Genomic DNA, 10,182 nt, shown 5'->3' on the forward strand with positions numbered 1-10,182 from the left:
CTTAGTTAAATGCATACATACTCTAAAATTTTCATATAATTTCAGATAGTTTATTGACCCTCCCAAAGTCTGTCCTTGTAATTCCCTTTTTAAATTCTGTGCTTGCCAACTGTATTAGTTTTCTATTATGCTTGACAGTTAGTGACTTAAAACAACACAAATGTATTATGTCAGTTTCTGTGGGCCAGGATTCTGTCATGGGTAAGGTGAGTCCTCTGCTCAGGGTCTCACTAGGCTGAAATGAAGGTGTCAGTGGGGGCTGTGATCTTATCTGAGATTATCTTAGCTGAGGTCCTCTTCCAAGCCCATTCAAGTTGTTGGCAGAATTCAATTTCTTGCAATTCTAGGATGGGGTCCTTATTTTCTTGCTGGCTATTACCTGGGACTCTAAGCTCCTTGAAACCCATCCTCAGTTCGTAGTGAGAGGGCCCTCTCACAGCATGGCACCTCACCTCAAAGTCAGCAGGAGAATCTCAGTTAGTGGGCTCTGACAGAGTCTCATGTATTATGCAGTGCAATCAAGGGAGTGGCATCCCATCATACTCGCAGGTCCCACCCACACCCAAGGGGAGAGGTTTATACAGGGTATGTAGACCAGGGATTGGGGATCTGGGGGACTCAATTTAGAATTATGCCTCCCACACCAATTCTCCATTTTGTTAGTTTTCTGGTTTTGGTGTTATGACTCACCGATAAGTAGAGATAAATTGTAAGATATCACAAATAATTTGTTATCAATAAAGTACTGGAATTTATCATTTTCTTCTAATAGGAAGAAATTCGCGGTTGTCCCTTAAATGATGTCATTCGCTTTTGCTGTTCTCTTGAAGGGAATAGAAATGGATGGAGTTGCTATAGTCCCCCTGTGGTAGGCCTCCAAGCTATGCATGTCCTATTTCCTGGAACCTGTGGCTATTACCTTATATGGCAAAAGGGATTTTGCAGATGTGATCAAATAAAGGATCTTGAGATGGGAGATTTTCCTGGATTATCTGGGTGGGCCTTAAATGTCATCACAAATGTTCTTGTGAGAGCAAGGCACAGGGAGGGAGATCTGACTACGGAAGGAGGAGATGTGACAATGGGGGCAGGAGGTTGGAATGACACGAGGAAGGGATCATGAGCAGCCTTCAGAAGCAGAACAGCAAGGAAACAGATTCTCCCCTAGAGCTGCCAAAGGAACTGGCTCTGCTGACGCCTTGACTTTAAGCTCAATGAAACTGATTTTGGACTTCTGCCCTCCAGAGACCTGTAGGAGCGTAGTTGTGTGCGTGATTCCCATCTGCTCTTTGGTGTGAGATGGAGTCTCGCTTTCGCCCAGGCTGGAGTGCAGTGGCGCGATCTCAGCTCACTGCAAGCTCCGCCTCCCAGGTTCACGCCATTCTCCTGCCTCAGCCTCCCGAGTAGCTGGGACTACAGGCGCCCACCACCGCGCCCAGCTAATTTTTTGTATTTTTAGTAGAGACGGGGTTTCACCGTGGTCTCGATCTCCTGACCTCGTGATCCACCCGCCTCAGCCTCCCAAAGTGCTGGGATTACAGGCGTGAGCCACTGCGCCTGGCCTTCATGTGTGTTGTTTTAAGCCATGAAATTTGTGGTTAACTTGTTTTTTAGCAGTCCTAGGAAACTACCCTTTAATAACTGTGTTTACTTCTAAATATACTAATGGGACACCACCACCCCACATCTATGATATCTACATTTAAAAAAAAAATATGCACTGAGACTATTTGGGGATAAAGTTGGAAGAGGTCAAACAAGATGGGGAATATTTCTAAGGATCAAATGTGATTGGGGTAAAGGATTAATATTGTGCTATTGCAAAGAGACAGTAGGCCTTTGAACAAGAGTTCAAAATAAATAATAAAATAATAATAAATAATTGAGAGAAACAGAAGAACGAAGGGATTAAAAAGGGAACAAAAGGTGAGAAAATGAAGATGAGGAGAAGAGAGAAGAAAAAAATAAGGAATGGAGAAGTACAATTTGGCCACAGATGTGCTCTGTAAACAGCTTGTGACAAGTGGCTCTTGTCTGGGAGGACTGATGGCTCAGGGCTGCACCTCTGGGAGCTGAGACACCTGCCCGAGGTCGGCATCGTGACAAAGCTGTTTCTTCTCCACAGCTCGGCAGCGATGTCATGAGCACCTTGCCACCGCCTCTTGTGGCTTCAACTGCTGTGTCTGGGACTCCAGATCCAAGAATCTCTGCCTTCTTTTAAAATAGTTTGATGGAGGAAAAGATATAGGGTATTTTTTATTTCAACAAACCTAAGTATTTTCCAAAATACCCATGATAGAGTCCTTTTTAAAGTAAAATGATGGACCCTAAAATAGCAAAATAAAAAGCTCACCACAGGGTTCTTTTTTAAAAAAAAATAAGCAGTTGTGGGAATGAAGGACAGTACTGCCACTTGAACAGAATGCAGAGGGGAGTGTATACACAGTGCTTTTGGAAACTTAGATGTCTCAGAAAATGTTCTGTAGGACTAAGCACTTATTTGGGGGAATTGTTTTTTTTTTTTTTTAGACAGAGTTTTGCTCTTGTCGCCTAGGCTATATTTAGGGGATTTCTTACTTCACTAGCAAGCCCATTTCCCATTTCTGGTGACCTCAGACTCTTTTATGAAGCCAGACCTGTTACCTCATCGGACAGGTCATTCAGGTGAATTTCAGGTGTCTGCAGAGGACCGACACTGGCCTGGCTCCTGCCCTTTCGTATGGGCACAACACTGTCCAGGTAGCCCCTACAAAGGACTGGAAGCTGATGGTTACTGAGATTTTGGTCTATCCCCCACATTTCATTGTAACCGCTGGGTTGATGGGCTAATGTTAGCACTAATTAAAGATGTCTCTCTTAAAGCCTTTATCCTGAGCATTCCTAAAAGTCCAATAAAACCCACAGCAAGCGTTTTGGCAAAGTAGTTTTAAAAATGACTGTATGCATAAAGCATTGCTTTGTCTTTGAGTGACCTCTTTGACTGACCTGGATGCCATGGTTAGCCATGTGCCAGTTCCAGGGAAGACATGCCCGAGTTGCTAATTCCTACTTTGTATCTCATTTGTATGTCTTACTAAAATCAGAAGATCCCCCTTCTGCCCTGCTTTCATTTAGAAGCTGCCTGATACTCACAGTCAGCATGGGGGCCTTGCTTGTTTTTACGCTGGTTTATGGACTGCCTTTATTGAGAAAAACCACTCTGCAGCCTGTATTCTGATCACATCACCAATCACATTGCTCCTGACCATCAGTCACATTTGTCAAAAAAGTGACAAGGACTCCAAGAGCCTGGAGAAACCCATTGGTGGGTGGCTGTTCGTGATCCCAGACTTTTGTTCTACTGCTAGCTTCCTGCTCCTGCTTTCTCCTTGCACCAGTGTAAAACTCAGTTCATTCATTCCTGGTGCCCTTTGCACTTAGCTATCTCATAATGATGGTAGAAGGTCCTTCCAGCCCCCCATCCCACTTCTCTAGTAAGATGTCATTTATTGTCTTAACAGGTGGCATCATGGTTTAGGCTTTGGTTGGATCAGCCCGAGAAAATAGCTGGAATCCAGGTAATAATATAAACATTGGAAGAGACATCAAAGCTCATGTAAAATCTTGCCCTCCAGCCACTCAAACTGTCTCCTATTCCAAAATACTTGAGCAGAGTTGCTGTAGTTCACGTCACTCATCATAGACGGTCCTGAGCAGTCTAGATGGTGGTCGGGATACTCTGGGCACCACTCTGCCTCAGCCTTGTGTCCACTCCTCACTTCACTCTTTTCCTCTTTTCTCTCCTGTCAGTTTGACCTCATAAATATGCCTCCAGGATCTGCTTTCTCCGCTGTTCACTGACGTCTTGTGGAGAGGTGCTAACTAGATTTCTGTCCCTCCTGTCTCTTGCTCCTCCAATTCTAAAATCCTTCCCACCCTACATCTGCTGATTTCACTCAGCCACCTAAAGTCCTCCTTTGGCCCTGAGTAGCCTCCAGCGTGAGGTTCAAACCCTGGGGCCTCTGAGGCGTTTCCCAGCTGGCTTGCCTCTCAACTCCCCTCCTGCCAGCCATGACTTTGGCGTTTCCTGGCCAGCTGTGCATTTCCCGATGTCCTTCTCTGTGTGTCTGCTGTCTTCTCTCCCATCCTTCTCTGCCTAACTCATTCTTATCCTCCACATTTGGAATCTGAACCCCCAGTTTGAGTCCAGTGCCCTTTTTCTGTGGTCCCATTGCACCTTCTAGCAGAGTCCTTAAACTGGACACAGCATGATGGTGGTAGAGTCAGTTGGCCTTGGCCCCACTAGACATGTAGCCCATGTATTATGGGACTGATTGGCAGCAGCTGGCATGAACACCTGCAAATTTGTTCTGCACTTTATAGCTTCATCTCAGGACATCACCTGCCACCTTCCTCTCTACTCTCAGAGTAAGAACCATCTTCCCAAAATTAATCTTTCACTTGGATTCTGGACTCCTCATGACTCTGTGCCACATGTTGATTATACCTCATATGAATTATCTTTCTCCTCTCTGGATGCATGCCCACACCTCAGGTTGCCATTCTTTCCTTCTCTCTGTCCCTTGCTTGATCCTGCTGCACCCTCTTGTTCCCTCAGTTTTAGAACACGGGCACCACTTCTCACTCCACCTTGCTCCCCCTTTGTATGCTTTCCAATCTGACTTCTGGACAGTCCACCTTCCTCATATGTTTCAATGATTTATTTCTTCACACATTTATGGTCTCATTTAAAATAGTACATTTAAACAGTTCAACTTTTATTTTAGATTTGGGGATACACGTGCAGGTTTGTTACACAGGTGTTTTGCGTGATGCTTACGTTTTTGAAAATATTTTTCAAAGTAAGAATTATTACATTTCTGAGTTGGTAGTTTTATTTTATACACATATTTTTCTCTTTGAGTATCTTGGTTCTTAAAACATTAATATACTCACTTAAAAAATCCTATAATATACTTAAATTAGTTTCAAAATTGCTACTGACAGTAATCCTACTAGTGAAGTTTGCTATTTCTTACTATTCATTTTGTCCTTAGACTATATATTGACAAGGATGTACGGTGTTCAAAAGTTTCTTGAAATTATTCTTTCTTTGTGTGGTTATGTTACTAATGTGAGACACAATTACATTTACCTGTTTTTGTTTTGTTCAATCATAGGGTTTGTTTTTCTCCATTTTAGTTTAATGTAATTTATTAAATATGTTAAACATTTACTTTGTTCAAAATGGAGAAGTATATCAAGAGGGGTAATTAGAAAATTCCAGCCTGTCCTTTCCACAGCATCCACCCCAACCCTTATAGATATCCATTTTCCATACATTTTAAAATTTATCTTTCTGGTATTTCTTTTGCAAAAATAAGCAAATATGTAGTATATATATTCTTATTTTCCACTTTTTCTTATACAAAAAATAGCATACCATATATTCTTTTCTACACTTTTCTTTTTCACGTAACAATATGTCTTGGAAGAAATCCTTTCATATCTACTCACAGAGATCTTGCTTATCCCTTTTTATGATTCACAGAACTCCACTGTGTATACATAATTTATTTAACTGGTTCCCTCTTGGTGGATATCTGTTTTGTTTCCAGTCTTTCACTATTACAACCAATGCTACAATGAATAACTATTTCATATATTGTTTTATATTTGTCAAAGTGTATTTTCTATATGGGTTCATAGAAGTGGGATTGCTGGGTCAAAGGGAAAATGCATATGAAATTTTGTTAGATGTTGCCAATGCATATGTAAATTTGTTAGATATTTTTTCCATAGGGTTTAAAGAAATTGGTGGCAGGTGGCAGTTTGATATAGTCCTTTTTTGGTATAAATTTATGGGGTACAATTGTAATTTTGTTACACGCATAGATCACATAGTGGTGAAGTCAGGGCTTTTAGGGTATCCGTAATCCAAATAATGTACATTGTACCCATTAAATAATTTTCATCAGCCATCCTCCTTCCACCTCCTCACCCTTCTGGGTCTCCCTTGTCTGTCATTCCATGCTCTATCTCCATGTGTACACATTATTAAACTCTCACTTATAAGGAAGAACATACGGTATTTGTCATTTTGTGTCTGATTTGTTTCACTTAAGATAATGATCTCCAGTTTCATCCATGTTGCTGAAAAAGACATGATTTCATTGTATTTTATGGTTGAATAATATTCCATTGTGTGTATATGTAACATTTTCTTTATTCAGTTATCTGTTAATGGATACTTAGGTTGATTCCATATCTTTGCTATTGTGGATAGTGCTGTGATAAACTTATGGGTACAAGTATCTTTTTGATATAAGGATCTATTTTCCTTTGGGTAGATACCTAGTAGGGGGATTGCTGGATCAAATGATAGTTCTATTTTTAATTCTTTGAGAAATTTTCGTATTTTTTCCATAGAGGTTATACTCATTTAAATTCCCATCAATAGTGTATAAGAGTTTCCTTTTCTCTGTGTCCTTTGCAACATTTGTTATTATTTTTTTCTTTTTAATAATAGCCATTCTTGACTGGTGTAAGATGATATCTTATTGTTGTTTTAATTTGCATTTCTCTGATGATTAGCAATGTTGAGCGTTTTTTTTTTTTTTCACATGCCTGCGGGCCATTTATATGTCTTCTTTTGAAAAATGTCTATTCATGCTTTTTGGTCACTTTTTAATGGGATTATTGGGATTTTTTTGTTGAGTTGTTTGAGTTCCTTGTAAATTTTGGATATTAGTCCCCTGTCAGATGCATAGTTTGCAAATATTTTTTCCCATTCTGCAGGTTGTCTGTTCACTCTGTTGATTATTTATTTTGCTGTACAGAAGCTTTTTTAGTTGGATTAAGTCCCATTTGTCTATTTTTGTTTTTGTTGTCTGTACTTTTGAGGTCTTAGTCATGAATTCTTTGTCTAGACCAATGTCCAGAAGAGTTTTTCCTAGGTTTCCTTTTTTAAGTTTTCTGTCCTCACAATCTGTTCCCATTTCCTATGTTTTCTTCTAGTATTTTTATAGTTCTTAGGTCTTAAGTTTAAGTCTTTAATCTATCTTGAGTTGATTTTTGTATATGGTGAGAGACAGGAGTCCAGTTTCATTCTTCTGCATATGCCAATCCAATTTTCCCAGAGCCATTTGTTGAAAAGGATTTCCTTTCCCCAGTGTATATTCTTGTCAATTTTGTCAAAAATCAGTTGACTGTAAATGTATGACTTTATTTCTGGATTCTCTGTTCTGATACAGCCCTTTTGATATGGTGACAGTTTAATGATCTGTTAAACTTTCAACCTTAAAAAAAGAATAGGTGAAACAAACATTCGTTAGTTCATCTGAGCCTTATTCCATTGCTGGTTTTCTGATCATTGCTGATCAGGAGTAGGGGATCTGAGTACCAAGTGGTAAGAAAGGGGGTCAAATCAGGCAGCATCTGGTAGGAAACCACTCTATGTGACACAGAGTCACATATTTACCACACTTTTCAGCTTAGTAGGGGTTGTTTTGTATACCTGCTTATTTTCTGAGAGTTCAAAAATTATTCAAGGGAAAGAATATTGGAACTATGATATGAGCCCATATTCTCAACACCAGACTGCAGTGGCAATCTTACACTCAGTAATATACAAGCCTTATATTCAATACATAGTCATGCTTTGCTTAACGATGGGGATACATTTTGATAAATGTGTCATTAGGCGATTTCATGACTGTTAATACCATAGAGTGTACTTACAAAACCTAGATGGTACAGCCTGCTGCATACCTAGGCTATATTATTACACAGTGGTTAAGTATTTGTGTATCTAAACATAAAAAGGTAGAGTAAAATTACAGTTTAAAAGATAAAAAATGGTACATTGTATAGGGTACTTAACAGGAATGGAGCTTGCAGGACTGGAAATTTCTCTGGGTGAGTTCGTGAGTGTGAAGGCCCAGGACATTACTCTACACTACTATAGACTTTATGAACACTGTACACTTAGGCTATGCTAAATTTATTTTTGAAATGTTCTTTCTTTTAATAATAAATTAATAAATTAACCTTAGCTTACTGTGGCTTTTTAACCTTACAAACTTTTAAATGCTTTAAAGCTTTTGGATTCTTTTGTAATAACACTTAGCTTAAAACACCCCACTCTCAACATTAGACAGATCAACGAGACAGAAAGTTAACAAGAATATCCAGAAATTGAACTCAGCTCTGCACAAAGTGGACCTAATAGGCATCTACAGAACTCTCTACCCCAAATCAACAGAATATACATTTTTTTCAGCACCACACCACACCTATTCCAAAATTGACCACATAGTTAGAAGCAAAGCTCTCCTCAGCAAATGTAAAAGAACAGAAATTATAACAAACTGTCTCTCAGACCACAGTGCAATCAAACTAGAACTCAGGATTAAGAAACTCACTCAAAACTGCTCAACTACATGGAAACTGAACAACCTGCTCCTGAATGACTACTGGGTACATAATGAAATGAAGGCAGAAATAAAGATGTTCTTTGAAACCAATGAGAACAAAGACACAACATACCAGAATCTCTGGGACACATTCAAAGCAGTGTGTAGAGGGAAATTTATAGTACTAAATGCCCACAAGAAAAAGCAGGAAAGATCCAAAATTGACACCCTAACATCACAATTAAAAGAACTGGAAAAGCAAGAGCAAACACATTCAAAAGCTAGCAGAAGGCTAGAAATAACTAAAATCGGAGCAGAACTGAAGGAAATAGAGACACAAAAAACCCTTCAAAAAATTAATGAATCCAGGAGCTGGTTTTTTGAAAAGATCAACAAAATTGATAGACCGCTAGCAAGACTAATAAAGAAGAAAAGAGAGAAGAATCAAATAGATGCAATAAAAAATAAAAAAGGGGTTATCACCACCAATCCCACAGAAATACAATCTACCATCAGAGAATACTACAAACACCTCTACGCAAATAAACTAGAAAATCTAGAAGAAATGGATAAATTCCTTGACAAATACACCCTCCCAAGACTAAACCAGGAAGAAGTTGAATCTCTGAATAGACCAATAACAGGCTCTGAAATTGTGGCAATAATCAATAGCTTACCAACCAAAAAGAGTCCAGGACCTGATGGATTCACAGCCAAATTCTACCAGAGGTACAAGGAGGAAGTGGTACCATTCCTTCTGAAACTATTCCAATCGATAGAAAAAGAGGGAATCCTCCCTAACACATTTTATGAGGCCAGCATTGTTCTGATACCAAAGCCTGGCAGAGACATAACCAAAAAAGAGAATTTCAGACCAATATCCTTGATGAACATTGATGCAAAAATCCTCAATAAAATACTGGCAAACCGAATCCAGCAGCACATCAAAAAGCTTATACACCATGATCAAGTGGGCTTCATCCCTGGGATGCAAGGCTGGTTCAACATATGCAAATCAATAAATGTAATCCAGCATATAAACGGAACCAAAGACAAAAACCACATGATTATCTCAATAGATGCAGAAAACACCTTTGACAAAATTCAACAACGCTTCATGCTAAAAACTCTCAATAAACTAGGTATTGATGGGACGTATCTCAAAATAATAAGAGCTATCTATGACAGGCCCACAGCCAATATCATACTGAATGGGCAAAAACTGGAAGCATTCCCTTTGAAAACTGGCACAAGACAGGGATGCCCTCTCTCACCACTCCTATTCAACATAGTGCTGGAAGTTCTGGCCAGGGCAATCAGGCAGGAGAAGGAAATAAAGGGTATTCAATTAGGAAAAGAGGAAGTCAAATTGTCCCTGTTTGCAGATGACATGATTGTATATCTAGAAAACCCCATTGTCTCAGCCCAAAATCTCCTTAAGCTGATTAGCAACTTCAGCAAAGTCTCAGGATACAAAATCAATGTACAAAAATCACAAGCATTCTTGTACATCAATCACAGACAAACAGAGAGCCAAATCATGAGTGAACTCCCATTCACAATTGCTTCAAAGAGAATAAAATACCTAGGAATCCAACTTACAAGGGATGTGAAGGACCTCTTCAAGAAGAACTACAAACCACTGCTCAATGAAATAAAAGAGGATACAAACAAATGGAAGAACATTCCATGCTCATGGGTTGGAAGAATCAATATCATGAAAATGGCCATACTGCCCAAGGTAATTTATAGATTCAATGCCATCCCCATCAAGCTACCAATGACTTTC

At 39.4% G+C, this 10,182-nt stretch overlaps 1 protein-coding gene across 2 annotated transcripts in view; it reads left to right on the forward strand.

Annotated features, from left to right (window-relative positions):
• Positions 1 to 10,182, forward strand: part of GPR176 (G protein-coupled receptor 176) — a 124,645-nt gene that overhangs the window by 48,178 nt on the left and 66,285 nt on the right. The window contains exon 1 of one of the 2 annotated variants that reach the window (XM_058427934.1): positions 3,501 to 3,557. The exons of the other annotated variant lie outside the window; for it this stretch is intronic. The gene's annotated coding sequence lies outside the window, so the exon portion shown is untranslated. Of the gene's footprint in view, positions 1 to 3,500; positions 3,558 to 10,182 lie in introns of those variants that run through there. 2 annotated transcript variants of the gene reach the window in all.

This window comes from Hylobates moloch, unplaced genomic scaffold, assembly GCF_009828535.3.
Source record: "Hylobates moloch isolate HMO894 unplaced genomic scaffold, HMol_V3 SCAFFOLD_14, whole genome shotgun sequence".
Classification (NCBI taxonomy): Eukaryota; Metazoa; Chordata; class Mammalia; order Primates; family Hylobatidae; genus Hylobates; species Hylobates moloch.